The 22,454-nt window shown below is 50.6% G+C and overlaps 1 protein-coding gene across 4 annotated transcripts in view; it reads left to right on the top strand.

Annotated features, from left to right (window-relative positions):
* Positions 1–22,454, top strand: part of LOC144471467 (uncharacterized) — a 122,378-nt gene that overhangs the window by 713 nt on the left and 99,211 nt on the right. For 2 of the 4 annotated variants that reach the window (XM_078183528.1, XM_078183529.1), the window contains exon 1: positions 2,865–3,006. The exons of 1 other annotated variant lie outside the window; for it this stretch is intronic. The gene's annotated coding sequence lies outside the window, so the exon portion shown is untranslated. Of the gene's footprint in view, positions 1–2,864; positions 3,007–22,454 lie in introns of those variants that run through there. One more of the 4 variants, XM_078183531.1, reaches the window with a different exon arrangement.

The raw sequence follows: 22,454 nt of genomic DNA, 5'->3' as shown, positions 1-22,454 counted from the left end.
GCTGATCCGTCGCTGCTTGCGACCGCCGCACCGTTTCCGTTTTTCCGGCCGACGGCGAAACGAACCCGTTCCCCGATTTTGTTTTGATTCGATCGTGCCGGGGTCCCTCTTCCGCCCGGCGGAGGCGGAGGCCAGCGAGAAACCATCCGTCTGGAAGTTCCAGGACCGATAACAATTGCTACGGGCCGAGCCATGTAACCCCATTTCATTCCGCGGCCCCGCGGAAACTTCCGAAAGACAATCAATGGCTTCGTCTGGCACTTTGCAAAGTAAACGTTGCCGGATGAAATTAATGATCTTCCTTCAATCTCGTTTGATTACAGGCCTCACCCGTGGTTCCTACACCACCGGCGCCCGCACACCACCACCCCCTCGACTGTTCCAAGCCCCCGCGCGCGACCCGCTCTCACGTCCATCGACTTTTTCCATTCCCTCCTTAACCTTCCCGGCGATATTTTCCACGGGAACGATCGCGATAGGGGATAGGAACTAATTCGGTCCGAAGCTCGGTAGCGCGCCTCGTTTGCCCGCGAACGCGATCGACCGATCCGAGGCGGCGAGTCTTCTACCTGGAGCAGGGCATCGGTAGCATCGCGAGGCGTCGCCCAAAAGCGACCACCGCCACGTTTTCTAGGCCGTTCGAATTTCTGCAAACCTGCGGCAGAATCTTTTATCGAAGGGAAAGAGAGATAGGGAGAGAGAGTTCGTCTCGTGATCCGGTCCCGAATCGGGATTCCCGATCCCGTCTGGTTCCCGGTGCGCACGGTGGTGTCAAGCGCGCCGGAGGTTCACGGTTTGGTTGAGCGCGGTAGGTGGAAATTATTCAGCCTTGTCGGTGACTGTACCGAGAGCGCTACACGTTCTGAGAAAATAAACTCTCCCGCGCTTCTTGGTCGCCCCGTGGAGCAGCCAGAGCCACTTACTTCCTTCACGAATTCTCTTCCTCGAAGATCGAGTTGATTCGTGTACAGCGGCAGACGCGCGCGCTCTTTTTCCCCCCCGTGGAGAGAGACCCGTAAGGGGACGACACGAAAGAGAGGAGCCTATCGCCTGCGCGATTCGCGTTTGCCGAAGGGAAAAAGAAAAGAGGAACGGGGCGGGCGAAAAAAGAGAATGGGGAAAACGCAGAGACGGCGGGAAAAGGTGAAAAAAGAAGGAGACGGGAGGTGAACGGGATATCGAATTTTTTTGCGGCCCCTCCTGCTCCCGCTTCGCGCCTATATTGATTTTTAGAAATTCCTCCTAGCGAGACGGCCGAACGAACAGAGACCGGCGAAGGAAAGGGTGCAGAAACGAGGCGGCCGGAAAAGGAACGCCCGCCTCGAATCGCACGGCCTCGCCTCGCCTCGCCTTGCCTCGCGTCCTCCTAGGCCGGTTTAACGCCGTTCCACAAAACCTCCTTCGTCCGGGGAACGTAATTAACTTGGAAGAGTCATTGAGCCAGGGGATCGCGTCGCCTCCTCGCAGTCTTCGCAATATAATGTTTCCGCACCGAAAAAGAGAAGACCGAACGGAACACGGTTCCCTCTCCGACATCCGTTCGATTTCCTTGCGACTTTCTCGCGACGCAATCAATTAGATATCCATTCATCGTTCTACGTAAACGCGTCAAACGTGTCACCTTGTTCCGTGGATAACGTTACATACGATGTGTACCGTGTCGAAGCCCCTTTCACGCGAAACGGTGCCCGTTCTTCCCGCTTTTACGCCAACGCGAATCGGCTTTGTTATCGTCGCGCAACGTTGATACGAGCGCAGATTTACATGGTAACGTGTTTGACGAACACAAGAAGGCACGTGCGAAACTGGTACCACGTATTTTATTTGACAAGAGCAGCTATATAAAAAAGATGTAATCGGGGTAATCGCGAAAGGGCGCCGCGGAGGAAGAAGCTCCAAAGCGCCGCGCCGGGTATAATCGGCCTGCAACATTTGTGTTCTAACGCAGCGGGAAAATTCCCACCCACGTTAGACATAATGCGAGACGGCCCTGTTCATAGTCGAAAGCAATCGAAGGTAGTCGAAGTCGTCCGAGGACAGTGGAAATAGTGGGACGTTTCCCCTCGTTCGCTTCTGTCCGCCCCTCCAGACCCCCCACCATCGTGCCCGCGTGCACCCCTTCCTCGTCCACGGTCCCTCTCTCGCTCGCTTGTCGCCTCTCTCTCCGTTTCTCTCCCGTTCCCGTTGACGGCTCTCTCGGTCGCTTCCTCCTCCCTCTCTGTCTGTCGACCGGCCGCCTGTCTCCCTCCCACCACGTTGCCGTCTTTGTCGGTCTCTGTCCATCTTTCTTGCTCGTTCGGCTCGTTCTTAACGTCAAACCACTTAGGGCCGCGGACCTCGGCAGTCAGTCGATCTTTCCTAGCAGCAGCATTCCGGCATTTTCCACCTGATCGCGCGCGGTCGGTCCGGCAAACGCCATTTTGTTCGGTCACACGTCTCCTCGTTTATTCCCGTGGGAAAACCGAGATCCGTCGTGCGTTGAAAAAACTGTTCGTATGTGCCGCGCGCCCTTCCACGCCCCGTGGAACACCTGCGTTTACCGAAAACACAACAAACGAAGGCGACGCACTTTATAACAGAGAGACACACCGTCCACACGCATACAGCGCGCGCGCGCGTTGTTGTTGTCGTCGCCGTCGTAGCCGTAGCCGACGTCGTCGTCGTCGTCATCGTCATCGTGTTACTCCTGGTTGTCGTCCGTCGGCCGTCGGCCGCCCGCCCGTGCCGTTGTCGTCGTCGTCGCCGTCGTTGTTGTTTCGTCGTGTGGTGCCGGTGGTTTTCGCGTCGAAAACACTCTCCATTTCGCAACGGGCCGAGAGCACGGGACTTTCGAGAACGCGGATTAAGGACCGATTCGTGTTGTTTTTGTCCATCGACGAAACCCGCACGGAGCACGGAGTGCGTGACCCCCGCGCGTGGTGCTTCTCTCGTGTCTGCACACACGTTTTTCTTCCCTCCTGCCCGACAGCGTTCAGGAAGAACCTGGCTGATAACGCACGATAGAACGTGAGTACACACACGATATACTTTCTATGTTCCCCGGTTATCTCGGCTGTCTTTCCGTCTGTGTCGCACGCCTCGAACGTTAGATCTTGTTTTTTTTCTGCCTGCATGGCATCGTCTGCCATGTTAGACCGGCGTCTCTATCTCTTTCTCTCTTCCTCCTGCTCTCCTTCTCTCTCACGGTCCCCTTCCCGTTCTCCTCTATCCCCTTTCCCCACCACACCCTTCCTCCATCCTCGCCCTCGTCTCGCTCTTCTCCCTCGTACCCTCTCTATATCGTCTTTCCCCCTCTGTATCTGGCCACCCGTCTGTCCTCCGCCCTATTCGCGCTTGTAAACGCGCTCTCCATGCCCCCCCACCACTCCCTTGCGACGGGCAGGAGCGTCGACACGAATTTTCCGATCGCAAATTTTAAACGATGAAATGCAACGATGACGATGACAGCGCCCGGTGAGAAACGACGGGCACGCCGCCTCTGACAAGCGACCTCTATCCTCTCTCTCTCTCTTTTTCTCGTCCCCCCTCTCACTCTCTCTCTCGCTCTGTCCCTTCCCCTGATTGACGCCGGTGCTGCCGTTGCCCGCGTGTTTGCGAGATCCACTTCGTACTCTTTGCGCTCTTCTCGGCCTAATAATTCGTTGCGAGTATCCCTGCGCTGCCGACCGAACGTGATATGCGCAGAAAGAGGAAGAGAATGTGTGTGTGCGTGTGGTTTGTGCGTGCGTGTCTCTGTGTGTGAAAGAGAGAGAGAGAGCTTTGTCACGACGAAAAAGACGGGAGACAAGCGGAGACGGGACAAGGGTGAGCGCGCGCCGAGTCCCTGTGGTTCTACGCGAATGCACGCGCTCACGATTTCTTCGTTGAAGCGTTTTTTTGTCTCCCTTTTCGTAGCGATAAGTTTTCGAAGAAGGCGCGCCGTGGCAGTGCGCGCGCACGTGAACATAACCTTAAAAGCTGGGCAATTACGGGCATCCTTGCGCCGGTTTTGCGAAGCACGCCGGAACGCGTGCAGCCATGTAGTTTTCCCGATGCTTGTCGCGTTCGCGGACACCGGCTGGCAAACCACGTGTGTACACCGGAAGCACACCGTCGCCGCGCAAACGGAATCGAATTTAATGGAATTTCGTTTGTTCCTCCCGGACGTTGTTTCTCAACGCGCGCGCCGGATTATCGTGCGGATGGAGGGGGAGGAGGTTCGGGAGGCTAGGTAAACGTTCGCGTTATTTTTTCGACTCGTAACGGTTACGTGGGAAACACGTGCCCGCACACTCTCTTTCGTTTCGAATATTCGAACAGGGACCCGTCGGACACGCGCGCGCGCGACGCCGTTTGCGAAACCGTTTTCCTCCGTTCCTTTTTTTTTCATTCGGTCGGATCGGAACGATTTCGAGGTGACTCATCGTTACGGAACAGATTAACCGGGGAGCTTTCCATGAATTACCAGCCGGCGCGCTGCAGCGCAGTAAACCAGCGAACGATAGTTAGCACTCGAGACGCTTATCGGGGAGCGCGAGCGCGCGCGGAAATTTTTCATTTCTAAGAAAACGCGTCTAACCAGTCGTTTTTGCGGACCGACTTCTTGGCGCAGCGAATTGCGCGGCAAACAGTTTTCACACGGCCGATCCGATATCACGAGCGAGCTGCGTGTTTTTCATTTCGCCTCTAGTCTCCTCTCCTCTCCTCTCCGCTCCGCTCCGCTCCTCGCCCCCCTCCCTCCCGCCCTGCTCTGCCGCTTCCTCTCTTACCTCTCCTCGTCCGACTCTTTTATTTTTGTTTTCGTCTCCTTTTCTCCGTTTCGATGTATTGTCATCGGCCTCGGCGGCTTCTTGTAAAACGGCGCGGACGCGTTGGTACGCGCGCTCAGCGTTCTTTTTTTCTTGCCATACTTATCCGCGAAATAATCGTCGCGCACGATCGGCCGAAGACAAATTTTTTTATCTCCGTGAAAAACGTAGCTCTTCGGCTCTTTGTCACCGCGCGCGCGCGATCGCCCGTTGGGAAACCGTTCCTCTCCCGCAGCTTCGCGTTTTCTTTTTCGACGTCGCGACCGTTTTTTCGTGGGAGACCTCGTTATCGCGCCGATCGTTATCCGACAATGCGTCACGGGGCCGATGAATTCTTGAAACATCGTCGAAAAGAGGACCGCGCGGACGCCGGCCTCGTTGCCTCGGCCTGACGTCATCGCGGACCACCTGTCTTCCCCGCAATTTTCACGAACACACGTGGCGAGAGAGAGCCCACGACGCGACGGTGCCGTCTAATTTATGCGCGACGCCGGCTGACGGGTTTTTCCAAAAATACAATACGTCGAAGACCGATCGGCCGTGCCGGAGCGCGCGATGCGTTGGAAAATTACCGATTGACATCACGCGCGCGCGCGATCGACGTCGCCGCTTTTTCAGAAACGTTTTCGAGGCGGCGCGCGCGAGAAACGATGCGGCGCGGTCCGCCATTTTCCCCCCCACCGATCTCATGAATGTTCATCGGCTCGCTTTCCCGGGGAAAAGGGAAAACAAATAGGACGAAACCGAAATTCTCGAGAAATTTTCCCGCTTTTAGAGAACACACCGTCTAACGGTGCCCGCGCGGTATGTACCTATATCTCGAGTAGCTTTCGACTCCGTCGAGCTTTTATCAGCCGCGAGGTTTGGTAAACTCGTGTTCAGCCTCGTTAGACACACCCGTCCGAGATTAGCGTCCGTGGCGGTTCGGTCCCGAGCGGCACCGTGTTCTCCGTTGTTTGTCTATTGCTTCGGTTCTACAAATTTACGAGCTTGTTCCCGCGTCCGCCTCTCTGTCTCTCTTTTGGCCGTTCCGTTTCGGTATTAAACGACGACGCCGCCGCATCGAAAATCGTCGAGAATATTGTTGTTTCCGGCGTCGTGTGCGACGCACACGCGGCGCAAAACGTGCCTGCAGGAAAAATGAAACCGCCGCTGTGACGTGTACGCCGATAATGGCGGCAACAACAATAATAATAATAACGTGTAATGACAACGATCGAAGGATAGTGTGCTCGTCGCACGATCTACAAGGAAAAACCTGTCGGGGTAGGGGGATACAAAAGTGGGGCAGCAATTATCTGGGTCAATGCGAAAATAACGATAATCGAGCGGCGTCCTGCTAATCGAAATATATATATATATATGTGTGTGTGTGTGTGTATTTATATTAATAAAGATATCGCGTGAAGATCGGTAAATCGAGACACGATAAGAAGGAGAAGCGATATATGTCGGGCACTCGCGCAGCCATGCGGTTCCGGAGCCCGCTGCCGGCGCGGCGCATTACGGCTTGGCCGTCACGGTGCGAACGACCTCCGGTTCGCGGCGTACCACGCGTGTAGAGCAAATACGGTGTAACGACACCGATCCCGTCAGCAACTTCATCGTCGCTTGGATCGCCGGCTACGTAGCGACGACACCTGTCAATTGGCTGTTATTCCATCTTATACGCGTCCCCTCAATCGACGCCGCTTCCTCGATCGCAAAAAGAACGCGCAACCTTCAATTAAGATCGCACGAAAATTCTTCGGTAATCGCTCGTCTCTTCGTGAAAACATTTGCTTTCATCGGACAGAGTCGTCTGGGGATAGGACAATTTCTTGCTAATTTGCAAGCTCTTTGCTAAAAACTGCACGGCTGTTTTCTAGAGGAGCTGCGATTTTTGTTTCGGCTCGGAGGCTTTAGGGGTAGGTTCTTCTTTTCCATCATTAGAGAACACCTTCGCTAGAAATTACTCTCTTAATTCGGCAGGACAATTTATCGCTAATTCGATGCTTTCTCTAGAAGTTTGGCATTTCCTCTTCTGAAGGACGTAAGGGGTGCGCCTCCGTCATCTTTCGTTAGAGTGAAAATAGCGTTTTTCTTGGACAAGGACTACGCTCCTGCTCTCCGCGAAGGTTCTTTTTCTCCGGCAGAAATCTGCTCGTCCGCGGCACGAAAGCGCCCTTTTTCTCCGTCGGGGTTATTACTCTTTTTCTCCGTCGAGAAAGCTACTTCCTCCGCCGCCACGCCAAGTTTTTCCCGAGAAGAGGGTTTCCCGATTTCCGATTTCTAATTTCGCCCCCTTCGGTCGCGCCGCGCGTTCCTACGTCGCCGAACAACAGAAAATGCCGTCACGTCTATCGGCACCCGGGGAGCCGCAGAAAAAGTAGCTCTCTCGCGGAGAGAGACCGTTCTCGGCGAATCGTCGGCTGAAAATTGTAGGCGTGAAACGAGAGAGCCCGGGCCGCATCGGCGGACCCGAACGGAATACAGAATCGCTCCCGACCGTATTTACCGGCGGCGAATAACAAATTGCGTATTTATCGAGGGCCTCTCCTCTCCTCGAGCACCAGCGAAGCGGTTACGGGCATGAGCCACTGCCAGAGACAGCGACGCGAGACGAGCTACGACCACGACGGTGGAGGAGGGGGCAGGAGTCAATATCGAAGATAACCGTGCGAACGTCTTGACTCGGCTCGGCTCGGCTTGGCTCGCTTTTTCTCTCTCTCTCTCTCTCTCTACTCTCGGTGCCTGAAAAATGTCCGCGCACTTCCCTTCGCTCCTACACACTTTTCTCCACCTTTCTCTTCTCTACGGTTCTCTCGTCTTTTATCCCTCGCTCCTTATTTCCCGCTACAACGCCGGGATAGTGACCCCCGCGCGAAACGTTGATATTATTTGCGTCGACGCTCGCCCGCGTCCCATTGTTGCGAGCGCCGCGGCCACACCGAGATAATTAGCTCTGTATCGTTTCTGTTATCGTTCTTATTCGTCGACCGCCGCGCGATTCTGGCCCGCGCGCGGTATTGTTCGCGAGCCGACGCGAAACTCCGGCGCAACGAGCTCCGACGCGAGTGCGAAGCGACGTGTTTGCAACAGGGTGCAGGCGCGCCACCGGAAGCCAACCGAGTCCTTCGGAGTCGATGGAAACGGGCAAAGGTCTCCAAGCGATGCCGGGTTGCAGAGAAGAACGGTCTCTCGCGTCCGTGTGTCACCAGTCCTCGCTTCCGGGATCTATCGTCGCTTTTTTCTCGCGCGCGCGTTCCCCGCTCGAAATCTCGTTTAACCGTGAAACGCCGTAGCGCGGCTGTTTCCTCTCGGTTCGAGGAGCGCGCGCGTGGCAGGTGTCCTAGGGATTTTTCGGTCCCGTCGACGCTTTGCGCGCGGGCACGCCGCGGCTTTTTTCCTCGGTTTTTGCGCTCGTTGCGCAGATCGGGCGACGTTTTTCTGCTCGTCCATTGGGTGCCCAGGCAACGAGCCTTTCTCTTGCGTCACGATTTTTTCCCCCTCCTCCCGAGCTTCTAATCCGGGCGGTCGCGAGAGGCTGATTTATGTTATCATCGTTACCAGCATCTTTTTTCCTGGTAAAACGCTGATCGATTGTGACGAACCGCGCGTCGACTTCCTTTCCTCTCGTAGCGGGTTTCTAATTGCGTGGGGGAAATTTCTGGATCGAAGTCGATCGGCCGCCGTTCGCAACTGTGGTTCGACCAAGGTTCGACAAGCGACCGGCGCTTCGTCGAATTCGAATTAACCGCACGACCGGCGATGCGGCTACATTTTTAACGAGCTCTTCATTTAAAACTTTCCACCAACCTCTAATTGGACACGATGGTTTTCTGCGCGACTGGCCGGACATTTGTGCCAGTTTCGCGCGAGGGTATCTTCCCGATCGGGGCGGCGGGGGCCGGAGTTTCCCCGCGAACGGCGGTCCATCGAATATTCATCGGCTCTCGCATGGGTCATCCACGGTGTCGCCGAATTTGTTCGCAGACTTGCGACCGATGAATTCTTGATACCGTAATATTCCACGGAAATGCCGTTCGCCGCCACGCCGAAGCAATCTTCGAGCAATATTGCCGCGGCACGCTCGAAAATTTATCGAAATCTTCCGGTCGGGTAAACATATATATATATATATTGCTGGTAAGGATGCAGTCTCATTTAATCAAATTATGTAAGGTGATTTCGCCGGCATCTGGCATCTCGCGATTAAACTGCAGATGCTGTGCAGTCGCAACCGGGGACCTTGGATCTGTCGTGCAGCTCCGTTTAATCCTCACCTTCGACGATTTCGTCGCGTCCGAATCTTTGCGCGCGTCGACGCTTCGGATCTCCTCTTCGATTCATCCTCTTATTCGATCCAATAGAAATAGCTTCGCGTGCCGGTATGATTCATGACCGTTCGTGGAATTTTCAACGATTCGCATAGCTTTATTTATTCATCTATTTACGCGGAGAATTATTTTTGCAGAGAAATTAAAAATGTTGCGAACAAGCCGGTAAAAATCCAGGTGGTCGTTCCCGGGGCTAATATTCATTCGATTAACGCCTGCGTGGAAGCCGTAAAGGGTACACCGATAGATAACTCGTTATTTCGTACCTTTCGGTTTTGAAAGTCTTCCGACTGCATCGCATCCTTAACCTAAATTTCTTACATAACTTAACTACCTAGTTATTACTTGCAGTAGCTTGATCTTTACATCAGCGATCGTTTCTCTCGTGAAACAAATTTGTTCGCTAACGAAGCAATTAGTTGGCGGAATGATCCGAATTAACGTTGTCAAAATTTTCCGGAGAATATGACCGGCGGGTGGCTTTCGCCGGAATGGCCTCGCTTTAACCCTCTTAGCACCGAATATATCGTTGTCGGCTATCGTTGGAAAGACAGTTTCCTTAATACTTTTATTAAACAACAATCTCATTTCTTATTTCTTCTCCCTTCTTGAATTTGTTGTTTATCAGGCTTTTCAAAATTCAATTTCTTTCCGAAACATTATCAAACTTCGTCAAACAAGTTTGAACCCCTTGCACTACGACCCTATGATCTACGATCATTTTTGTTTCCTCTATTGTCTTTATTTACTTCCGTCTCTAGACTTTTCGATAATAAAAAAATTCAGTTTCATTCCAATTTAGAAAAAACTAATAACGTTCATGTTCAGTGGATCTTACGTGGAATTTTTGTCACGAGTCTGGCTCGTTATTATAGAGCAAGGGGTGAACCTGTTAGCAGCGTACGACGCGTAAACACGTCACAAGGAAATGGCAATTTCACATCTTATAATAAATATACTTCTTCTACGATTTATGTAAAATTGCTTCTGGCGACATAGTCATAAATTTCGCATTGTTTGAAGTAATTCTAGAACAAAACTGTTGACAAAACTATGCTTATTGTGATCGATAAAGAACATAAGAAAATTAATTCAAAATAAATTGACGCAGCTAACTGGTTAAACATTCCGCTCAGATATAGACTCTTCTGGCTGGTGCTAAGAGGGTTAAGGACTGCCACCCCGAAAGATTCTTTGCTTGGAGAGAGAAACAGGGAGAGAGGGAGAGGGAGGGCAGGGCCGCCGAGATCGCAGGTAGATATCCGACGGCAACGAAAGGCCGTAAAACCGTGGAATGATGAAACCGGGAGAAGTAGATCGAATTTCAAAACAACAGCCACCGTCTGTCGCGCGGCTTTCTCTCCCTCCCGGGTCCAGCGCCGTGTTCCGCAGAAAAACTTCAAATTCCGCGCGGCGGGATAACGCCGCCGGCGAAATCGCCGGTATGATTAATGCCCGCGACCAAGCCAGAACCCAACGCCGGCCTGTAGCCGGCTATGGAAAAGTCGATAAGTGACAAAAAATGGGCACGAATGGAATTAAGAGAAATGCCGTGAGCCGCTCGTCAATTTATGTACGCGTGAAAGTTACTAGCACGCGCGCGCGCGCGCGCGCGAGCCCGCTCCTCTGGTTCCGCGCGCGCGGATCGCCTTCCGTCTCGTCTCGTCTCGTCTCGTCCGACGACCGATGGCTTTTTCGCTGCCGCGAAACCTCGCGAACAATTCGCAGCCTCCGCTTCGCACCAACGACGCTTTGTTTCGCCGTGACACGCGAGGATACGCCACGACGATTAGCTCCACGCGAAATCTCCACGGATTTTTACGACATTACGATCCGGTTTCTTCGAGTTCGCAAATGCCAACGCCGATTCCAAACGCTTTTCACCGTGAAACCTAACGCCACGGCTCGTACTGGAATTTACCAAGCATCGAACGCGATCGTCGCATCCTTATGGCTTTCGACGAGACAAATCGTTTGCAAATGAATGCGACTTTAACCCCTTGCACTATGACTCTTTTTATGTTGCGTTGATTAACACTTATTTATCCTTAATGTTTTCCTTAACCCCTTGCACTATCGCTCTTTTCATGCTGCGACGATTAACACTTACTCGTACTTAATAATTCTCCTAATAGGGCCAGACGAATTTTTTTCCCTATATTCTCTTTATTTACCTTCGTTTCTATATTTTAATGACAGAAGAATTTATTTTTACTTCGACGTAGAAGAAATTAATAATGTTCATATTTAGTAGAATTTGCATAAAATCTAATCATTATTATATTGCAAGGGGTTAGTAGGACCAGATAATTTTTGTTTTTTTTTTTATTATATTTATCTAGTTTTGTTTCTCAGCTCTGATAACAGAAGAATGCAATTTGATTACGATTTAGAAGAAATGAATAATATTCATATTTAATAGATCTTACGTGGAACCTTTATCACGAGTCTGACTCGTTATTATAGTGCAAGGGGTTAAATTCGATCGGTTATTTACGATTTGATATAAGTCTAGCAAGTCATTCGATCAATTTCGAAGAATGATCAACGAATCTAACGAGTTCGTTCAGATCGCACTGGTCGTAAAAATGGAGCCGGTTCCGAGGCCAGAGATTGCAGAGGAGGGTGTAGATCGGTTCGCAGGTTTTTTTTTTTTAACGGACGAGGAAATCTTTCGGAAAACACGCCGCTGTCGCGAGGGAATTGGAAAGCGGGGAAGGATGTGAAAATAGGTTGCTGCCGGTAGGTGGGCAGACGGTTCTAGATCCGTCAGGGAAGAATAGGTGTTTGGGACAGCAGGATAATTACACCCTTTGATACAACGATTTCTAGATTTTCCATAAAATTGCCGGCGGCGTTTCGCCGAGCTTTCCCACGTCTTTCGTACGATTCCGGTTTCGCACGGTGTAATTTCGCGACGCGCGCTCGCGCGTTCGTCGGCTGCTGCTTTTCGCGACCGAGCGTCGACAATTAAACGCCAATAAGATCGCGACGGAACTCGAGAGGCGTCGATGGGCCCACTGCCGGGTTACGTGGCTAATCTCGCCGCGAAAAAGAAAAAGAGGGAAAGGAGGAGGCACTCCCGCGGTTTGTTGCACGCTCGAGGATGCCGCGGTGAAATCTCTTTGATTTTCACACGTTGCCTCCAAAACAGTATTCAAGCGACGTTCACACGTCGCGGTGGCAAACCAAATTGATTTCCCCCCCTCGCGCGCCCGAGCCCGCCGACCCCACGGCATTTCCAATCTTTTCACCGGCGACCCGTTTCGTTCGACTTTAATTTGTTGTACATTCCGTCCGAGAGACGAGATCCCTCTCGCCTTCCCCGCATCTTTGTCGCGCTCTAAGCGAACTCGAAGAACCGGGTCGGCGAACCACCGCCGCGCATTGACACGTCCGCAGCCCCCAAAGATCCCCGCGACTTCCGCGCGGTTCGCTCCGTAACTGGACAGTTGAAATTCATCCGGACGACCGCTTCTTTACCGGAGCCATTATCGACGAGGTTTAAACTAGACCGCGGGGAGACTCTTGCACGTTTCTAATAAAAGTAGGCAGGTGAAATTTCGTGCGACAGTAAATACGCTTACATCCGTGTAACTTCGGTTCGATCGGGTTAGTCGTCAAGGTTTCTCGTCGCAGAGAAACGTCGTCCTTTTTCCCCGCCCGAGCAGTTTCGTAATTTCGAGGGCACCCGAAGAAATGGAAACTCCTCGGGCAACTTGGCGATTCCAGCGGCGACACGCGTCAAAGGAGGACGCCACTTTGGAATATAAAGCTCGCTTTCGCGAGGAGGGAATAATCGTCCCACGTTCTCTCTCCGCGTGGCGCGTCATAAAGCGGAGTCGTGCCGCGTTTCTCGCGTTGCTTGTTTTACACGCGTTCGCCACCCCCGCGCATTCCCGCGGCTCTCGGCTTTCGCTCGCTCGCTCGCTCGCTCGCTCGCACACCTTCCCGTGCGAGGGCTCGAGCGAGAAGAATCCTCTTCGACCCGAGAAGAGGCACTTCCCTTCGCCGGGAAATAAGCAAAAATCGCTGAAGGAGGGAACAGGGGGGAGGGACCGCGAGAGACGAAGAAGAAGCAGGAGAATGGGTCCGGTGGTAGCCGAGGGGAAGAGGAATCGTTGCGAGCAGAAACCATAACTGTTGTAACTAGACTGCGGATCATTGTGCAAAATACAAATTTGCTAGGTGAATTTCAAGTAATTGAATTAACCTTTGAGAGGAAAATTTTACGTCTTCCAACAAAAATGCTTTTCCTACGATTTAGGTTAAAATCTTTATGAAACATGTCCATAAATTTCACACACTTCAGAATATTAGGACATGTTAGATTAGGACAATTATCAAAAAATATTATAGGACAATTGTCAAAAAAAATTGCACCCATTGTGATCGATAAAGGACATAACAAAGTTTATCTTCAAAATACATCGACTCAGCTAAACGGTTAAACTAAAACCTTGTTTCTTTTCTTAGTGTGGTAGGTTGTGCATCGCTTACTCAATCTTTTCACAAATGCATAAAATTCGCGGTCTAATTGTTAGCATTACTAGCGTGGGGATCTGTATGTAAAATCATGGCCAACAAACTTGCACAGTTCCAAGAGACACGAAAAGCCTACTAAGTTTATGTTACAAATGCTTCTTAACCTCTTAGGCATGGATTTTAAGCAAATATAGTTTTTCGTAACTAAATTACCATTTTTCTTAATATATATATATATTTTTTTTTTTTTTTTCGTATAACTATATATGTAGTATTAATTACATATATTTTTTTCTTAGTGTATTCTACATAAACACTTTCACTTTAATCGTTAACTTTAATAATTAATAAAAGAATTGATTATATAAAGCCACTATAGCGACGCATAGTGCCTAAGAGGTTAAATCGAACTTTTAAGATTCGGATTCGATCGGAACCGAATTCCGATCCGTACACGCCGTAAAAATTGCACCCTAGCAGCCACCCCTCCGCGCGAATAAAGAGATCGGTTTCCCATCGACGATCCGTTCCCACGAAAATAGTCGACGGAACTGTTGTCTTTGGTCTCCGGTCGTAAGTTATTCCGCAGCATTGTTGCGTTCGTGGAAGCACACCGGGAGCAAAGAATCTTCCACTGGTGCACAGGCAGAGAGGCAGAGTCAGAGGCAGTCTTGAAATTTCACCGAGGAATAAGTTCCCGGTGGAAAGTTTCCGCGGCGTCGACTCTCTCGCCGGGTACTTTCTCAGTTCCGGTGAATCGGTTTCTATAATTTCGGCCTCGCCGGGATCGCGGCCACCGCGAGTCGGTATAAATAAGAATTTCGGATCCATTGTGCATACTTTCGGAATAGTTGCCCCGGGTAAAAAGAAGCCCGGGGTGCAGGAGGAGGAGGAGGAGGAGGAGTTCCTCCTCTCGCGGCAACGATTCGCTCCGCTTCTTTCTGTTCGATCCGACGGAAGAATGGCCCGCGAATCGCGCGCAATTCCGCGGAGGGGAAGAAGGAAAGAAAGAAAGAAAAAAAAAAAGAAAGGAAAGAAGAGGAAGACGAGGCGAGCCACCCCTCGGGTTGCCGCGAAAGGTGTTCCCTCCCCCTTTGGAACGGTAACCAACCACTCCGGTCTGTCCGACGGACCGTAAAACCGAAAAAAGCCGCGAGCAGCGGCGGCGGCGGCGGGCTACGTGTCCTCGCGGGCGCGCACCGTCTACGCTCTGTTCCTCGAGCGATCGAAAGAAGGAGGCGCGCCGGTCTGAACGTCTTTCAGAAAAAGAGTAACGATTCTGCCCCCACCGTCGTCCGAGAGACGGGCTCGTAAAACGAAAGGAAGTGTTCCTTGCTGCCGCGCCGCGCGGTGCCGAGCGGTGCCGAGCGGACAACCCCGAGGGGACAGGAGAGGCTATCGATCGACCGGGGAAACCTTTTTTCAATTCGACGTGGGGCTCCACCTTCGTCGATCGACTCCGTGTCGCTTCTACCTTCCCTCGTTAGAACGACGACCTAATCGGCCGCGAATCGTGCCAACATATTGACTTCCGGTTGCATGCTGTGCAACCCCCCCACTTTCCCGAATCCGGCTGCGATTTGCTTAGCGTCGCTGTCGTTAGACGGTCGCTGAGAGCCAGCCAATTACCCTGACTTTTCTTTATTCTCATGTGTGATTAACCACTCAGCTGTGTCGATATATATTTTGAAGATAAATTTTGTTAGGTTATGTTATTAACCTTAATTGTTATTAACCATTAGGTTATGTAATTAACCACTTAGCTGCGTCGATATATATTTTGAAGATAAATTTTGTTATGCCTTTTATCAATTATATTGTTTGTAGTTTTCTTGGCAATTGTTCTAGAATTGTCCTGAAGCGTGCGAAATTTACGAATATGTTACTATAAGCATTTTGACATAAATCGCAGGAGAAATATTATTATAACATGTAAAATTGTCATTTTACAGCGCCGACAATTGACCATTAGAATCACCACATAGTTGAACAAATTTAATAAATTAAAACAAAACCAGAAAGTGAATATTTGTCATAGGGGATGGAATTAGAACTCTTTCGCAACCGAAACATTCAAATTCAATTTGCTCAAATATATTACAATAAAAATACATTTTTCAGGTTGGTCAGAAATTAGTGTCACTCATATTTGAGTGACGCGGCGCTCAACGCGTTAAGATTTCTCGTGCGGGTCGCATCAAGTCTTTTACCCAACTTTCCAGAAATATTTAAATCCATTCCAAATCTTGAACCCCTTTTTCTTTGACACCATTTATATTTAAATGGGTTTTTCTATTTATGAATAAATAAGTAACTAAATAGCCGAATGAATAAACGAAGAAAGAAATAAAAGGAAGCGAGCGAGGTCGCGGGGATGGACGCGGCGTCGATAGTCCGCTAGTCCGGCCGCCCGCGGGATTCATTTACACCGAGCGCCGCTCAGCTAGCACCTGTCGATTTCGCGTCTGTTTTCGAAAAAATCCTGGGATCGCGGGGATTCAATTTAGCGGCCGGCAGAATAATCGCGGCGCGGCCGCCCGTTTCAATTTCGACTCCGCGATAAAAGTCGCGATACACGCGTTTACAGCGACGCGGCGCGATCACCGCGGGACACGCGGCGGTCCCCCGTCCGCCGGTTTAATTAAGGCGGAACCACCGGCACCCGATCGACGCGTTTTCCCATCGACTACGGAGAGTCGCCAGGCCGGTGTTCCTCTGAAATATTCAGGAGCGCCGCGGCTTTTTCGGCGCGCGTACCGCGGAGGCCGAGCAACGCGGCCTCCCCCGGCTTCTCCTCTTCCGGGAAATCAATTTCGGTTGCGCGTTCGTCCGGATCGGACCCAAGAACCGAACCTCGGGAACCGGTAATTTCGACCTCTTCGGCTTTTGCCAAGGTTTCGACGACTTTCGGCTTCCGATCCGTTAATTCCGACGTGTTAACGTCGAAGTACGTCGCACCAATTTCTTGCAATCGATGCAGACAATTTCGACAAAGATGCACGAATTAAAATGAAAACGTAAAAACGGTGACGGCTTTTAAATACGCGTTCCATGAAAAGTTTGCGCGCGTTCGCAGCACGGTCCGCGCAAATGAAATTCGTTGAAAAATGAGGACGCCGAAGGAAAACGATTTTTCAGATAGGTATTCAGCGGTTGGGGTCTCTGTATTTTTATCCTCATCAGCCTATGACATATCCAATAGCACTCCCCTTTTGTCTCCGGCCATCAGACGTCACCGAGTCGCCGGCCAATAGGAAATAGAATCCACTAGTTGACAGCATCGACGCTGCCACCCCTCTCTCCGATCGAGCGAGACTCTAACGAGGCGAGAGCCGAGTCCGTTGTACTCGCGCGGATCAGCCGATTTACGCTCCGGTATCTCCGGAGACGAGTCCGCGAAGAACGAAATTCCCCCCGATTCGGGAAACTGTTTTTTTTTCCCTGGCTCGGGAGGATCGTCTCGAAGCGACATCGAACGTTCGACCGGCAACGATTTCCCCTTTTTTTTCCACGGCGCGGGCTCGGCCGACTCGCTAAAAGCAAAAGTTTTCCCATTTAACTGGTGCCGGCTCCTCCTCGTCTCCTCGCGAGGAGGAACGTTATGCCGCAAGATTTATAGAAAAGACGAGCCCGATTTTCCGCGGTAATAACTTCCAGCTTGTCGCCGAGATGCGAACAATCAGACTTGGCACTTTGTTTAGAACTCTGCCGCTGCCACAGCCTCGGTCCCTCGAGCTAATCGCTTCGGTTTCGACGGAACACCGTAGCGCGACGATACTCTCAGACGTCGCTGCTACAGACGCAGCAAGCGGCCTGCCGCGGCACCCTTTGAACCGGGATCATCCCTTAGCACCTCGAACGCCTGTTCACTCGAGCGACTCGGAGACACAATTTTTAAAAAGAGTTTGGAATTACGAAAATGACTCCTGTCTCTAGCAATCACCGCAAAAATTATTCCCCAACTTTGCCTACTTCTTTACCGCCCCCCTCTCTGAATTCGTGTCCTCCCACAAGACGCGTGTATCGCGATTTAAATAGACGGTCGGGATCCTGAAAGAGCGTTCTCCTTCCCGGTGAAAGTAGCATTTTTAATTGGGACGATAATTACTTCCTTGAAAAAAAAAAGAGCCGGCGAATGGCGGGCGGCGAACAGCGCCGAACCCGGAGACCTTTGTCCCGGGAGCCGCGAAGAGGACCGGGACGGAGCTGTCGCGAAATAACTTTCATTACAGAATCAAGTATGGAGAAACTTGGTAATCCCGAGTAAACAGAGGGTTAAGGGTCTCGCGTTCCGCGGGCGGGGAGACGGAGAGAGGAGACGGGAGAGCGGAGGAGCAAGAGGCGGTGGAGGCGGGGGAGAGAGAGAAGAGAAAGAGGGTACGGAAGAGAGAGAGAGGTCGAGAGTGTCTAGGTGGGCGAGGGAGCGAAACGGGAAGAGGTATAGGCCGGTATTTGTGCGTGTCGTGGAAGGGGTGGAGGGTGAAAAGGCCGCGCGGCGGGAGGGGAAGAGAGAGAGAGGGCCGGGCGGGAAGGGGGGGGGGGGGCAGAGAGGACTGTCGCGAGAACAGCGGGGGTTGCATAGGCTTCGATGGCTAAGGGACGTATACAAAAGTATGATAAAGGGGCTGCGGCCGGGTGGGGTGGATCGCGGAAAGGGGGTGTTCTCGGTGACTCGTCGTCGGGAACGGTGGGGGTAGCGGCTGCGATAGGGGGTGGCTCTCTGCCGGCTCGGCTCGGCTCGGCGCGTCGCGTCGCGTCGCGTCGCGGCTGCTCGGCAGAGGTGGTGGAAGCGGAGAAAAGGGATTGTTTGAGAGCATCGACGACCAGACGGGGCCACTTGCCTCCGTTCGACACCCTCTTACGCGCCTACCGCCTCTCTCCTCTCCCTCTCGCTCTCGCCCCCCACCCCCCTCCACCTCCCTCGCTCCGCTGACGTCACGGGCCAGCACACTTTTAAACGAATAATGCAAATTGATTTTGCGATTGCCGTCACAGTTTGCACGGCTAGATGGCGGACGATGCCGTCCTGACGTCCGCCCGACGACGCCGTTCCAGATACCTGAGGAAACCAACCCTCTCGCGAATTAACCCTAGGCACGCCTCGTGTCAACGGCTACGAGACAGTCTGCGCACCGCCAGCCGGCCACATCTCTCTCTCTCTCTCTCTCTCTCTCTCTCTGCTACGCGATTTTCGAACGGTCCTTCGTCATCTCGTCGAACTCGATCGAAATTATGAAATCTTCGTTTAGACGGCAACGATGCAGCAAAGAAAAGTTGCTCGTAGTTTCTTGTTTCTTTCCCGTTTAAAATAGTCTATTCGAAAACAGTCGCCGGAATATCCGCAATGGAAGCAGCGAAAACATTTGCCCAGACGAAAATATTGATGTATGTAACAGTTTTCTAAATAGCGACAACGCTATCGTTAATAACGTCGGAAAAATATTCAACGCGTCTGATATTTCCGTCAAATATTTGCACGTAATCGAGCGGACGGCGCATCGAAATCTACGGGAACAATGTTAACTTTTCGTTCGGTGGAGGAGGAGGAATCCGGAACGATCGAATCGGGAACCTGGGGCTAGCACGAAAACATGGCAGGGGATACCGTATTTGTACCGTATCTGCGAGAAGATAATACGAAATCGCCGAACGAAGCCGAGGCTTGTTAGAATCATCGTCGATTGTATAGTTGCCGAAGACGATCCGTCGTTAAAACGTTCCGTCATCGAAACGTTCGATCCCGGTAGAAACCTTTCGCAAGGCCCGTCCAACTTCCGGTAAATTGATTTCCGCGAGGGAGCATCGAACGGCCGCGACTCCGCGAATTTTCCTAACGGAGTCGTCGGTGGTTCGACTCCACTTATTCCCCAACTTCCCATCGTGCTCGATGTCGATGGCGGCCGTCCGTTGCTGCTTCGTCGACGACGACGACGGCGGCGGCGAAATGATGCATCGCTCTATTTGCACAGCCGTCGCGCGCCCGTATAAATTTTAATTTCGACGGGACGCGCGAATGAGATAATGGCATCTCGCGGGAAGAGAGACGGAGCGAGAGAGAGGGAGAGGAAGAGAAAGAGAGAGAGAGAGAGAGAGAGAGAGAAGGAGAGAAAGAGAGGTGACAGCAGGAAAGAGATAGATAGACAGACCTTCCCGCATCTCGTTCCCGTCGCGCGTCGGCCGCCGTCGTACACCGTCGAAACGTAATCCGCGGAGGATCCGACCCGACGAATGCATTAGGGCCGATCGAAGGTCACGCCTCGAACGGAAACGCCTCCTGCATCGGAAATGCCGGCGAAACAGGAAATTCGAGAGATGCCGCTCTCCGAGGATCTCTCTCGCGAAACACCCTTTCGTTAATGCACATGCGCTACGTGTACTCAACCTTTTTAACTCGGGTTATTAGGTGTCGTTAGTCCGAAGGGCAACAGGACAGATGGTACACCACTTTCTTTTCAAAAGGATTCAGGGTCGAGACGAGTGCTCGAAATTAACCCTGACATGCTCGAGGGAGGTTCTATCGATATGAGGCTACTTTTATAGTTTTGTCTGTAAATTCCAAACTCGTTGTTTCCGCGTACATACAATGAAAATGGTATAACGCGGCTCCCAATGACTTTTTCAAATAATTGGTATAATAAGAAACGTTTGAATTTAAACTGTAATATACTCTTTATTTAAATAACACTTAATGTTTAACGGCGATTGATTCTGTGTAAGATCTGTCTGATTGGAGATCGTGTTGCGAATGTCGAGTGCGATGCTACTTGCTCCGAGGTAAATTCGGTATGGCCGTGCATTTTTGATGGAACAAGCGGATTTGTTGATGATATATTTCTAAATTGAGAGAGGGAAATGGTTGTCCTGCATGATTGGTTATTGACAGAGTGGAGACAAGAAATAGGTGAAGAGATAGAAGGAAAAGGTGACCGCCCAGAGTACTGGTCACCTCCAGGTATGAACCGTACCCTGGAACGGTACGCACGTGCGATCCGCATGTCTCGAAATTTGACCGTAGCAGGCAGTAAACCCGGAAAAATACCTCGACTTGGACTGGACATACGAAACGAAAGTTTTGTAAACGCGGTAATAGCTTAACAGTTGGTGTGCAGCTGCTGGTCATAATGTAATAAAGAGATAAAAATTTATTTGAAGTAACGACTTTTCAGAGAACTGCGTGCTACGGATGGATTCGTGTTGACCAGGTCCTATAATTTGTATTTTGAAGCGAAACGGTAGGTTTGCATAAGTAGAAAATTGGACAAACGATAAATATTAGGGTGTCCCACAAGTGTCTTCCCCTTTTTTGATGCGAAACGAATACACGATATTTGTTGTTTAACACGTTAAGCACCGCGTCACCCAAATATGGGTGACTCTAATTTCTGATCAATCTTGAAAATTCATTTTTATTGTAATATACATTTGAACAAAGTGAATTTGAGTAGAATGTTTCGCATGCGAAAGAGTTCTATTGCCACTTATGAACTTAGAAGTATCTGAGGTCTTAAAGTATCTAAAGGCTTGACATAACTTCGGTAACCTAGACATAACCTAACACCTTGAAATATCTACGACCCAAAAGTACCTTGGCAGGTTATGTAAACTAAATTTTTTAAACCAATTGCGGACGGTCCTAACCTTGAAGTATCTGAGATCTCAAAGTACCTAAAAGCTTGACATAACCTCGAACCTAGACATAACCTAAAACCTTGAAATATCTACGACTCAGAAGTACCCAAGATCTGGCGGAGCCTTAGAAACTTGGAAGTATCTGAGGTCTTAAAGTACCTAAAAGCTTGACATAACCTCAAACTTTGAAGTGCCTAAAATTTTGAAATGTATGTGACCCCAATATAGTTATGATCTTCAGAAACGTAAGAAACCTGGAAGTATCAGAGATCTCAAAGTACCTAAAAGCTTGACATAACCTCGAACCTAGACGTAACCTAAAACCTTGAAATATCTACGACCCAGAAGTACCTTGGCAGCTCTAAATTTTTTAAACCAATCGCGGATGGTCCTAGTAGTTCTAGTACCGCTCCCGTAAACGGTGAAAATCTCGTCCGCAGTGTCCTTTGCACTATTACCTTTTTTAACCCTTTGCACTCGACAACATTTTAATCTAAGATCCAAAATTGCTATTTTGACCAGCTGTAATATAGTACTTAGTATAATTTGCTATATGAGATTGAGTCTTGTGACTCGTAAAACTGTTATGCTTTTAACAGAAGGGTATTTAATAATGTCACCATTATTTTGTTAATTATATAACAATTTTCATTGGCGCTTCAGAGGCGCCACTCGAGTGCAAAGGGTTAAAGCAATGAAGCATAACATGTCGCAAATGCTTGTTTTTACTCTTCAGATTGAACGGTGCAGCAAAAATTTTCAAAGAGACTTTGTCACCAACGAAACGTACTTTGAAAGAGCTCTGCTTCGACTGAACCCATGCCATAAACGTCTAAGAGATAAGCCTGCATATTTATATAAACCCATCCACTTAGAGTCACTCATAGCGCGGAAGAAACTTCTGTGACAACCTAACAAAATGACAAATTGATAGTGGATAGACAGGTATAAGTTCGTCGGGTCGAACTAGCGGAGGTTTCGCTCAGAATTGTCTCCGGGATCGGCGATCCCGTTGGGATCGGAAGGAGGAAGGGTTAGGCCTGCGACGTATTTTCCGAGGCAGGAGACCTCGATTAATTCGTGGAGAATCGATCGGGAAATCCGCCGGGGAAAAGCATCGGTGGAAAAAAAAAAGTAGTAGCCCCGGCTGTGGCGGAGTGCGTGCCTTAAAATAGCAAATAAACATCGCGATGCCGTGGCTTCGTTCCTTGTGCACGCTGACAAAACCGTTCTG

The sequence above is a fragment of the Augochlora pura genome, chromosome 6 (assembly GCF_028453695.1).
Source record: "Augochlora pura isolate Apur16 chromosome 6, APUR_v2.2.1, whole genome shotgun sequence".
Classification (NCBI taxonomy): Eukaryota; Metazoa; Arthropoda; class Insecta; order Hymenoptera; family Halictidae; genus Augochlora; species Augochlora pura.
Note: the sequence above shows the minus strand (reverse complement) of the source record. Positions and strands in the feature narration are given on the sequence as shown.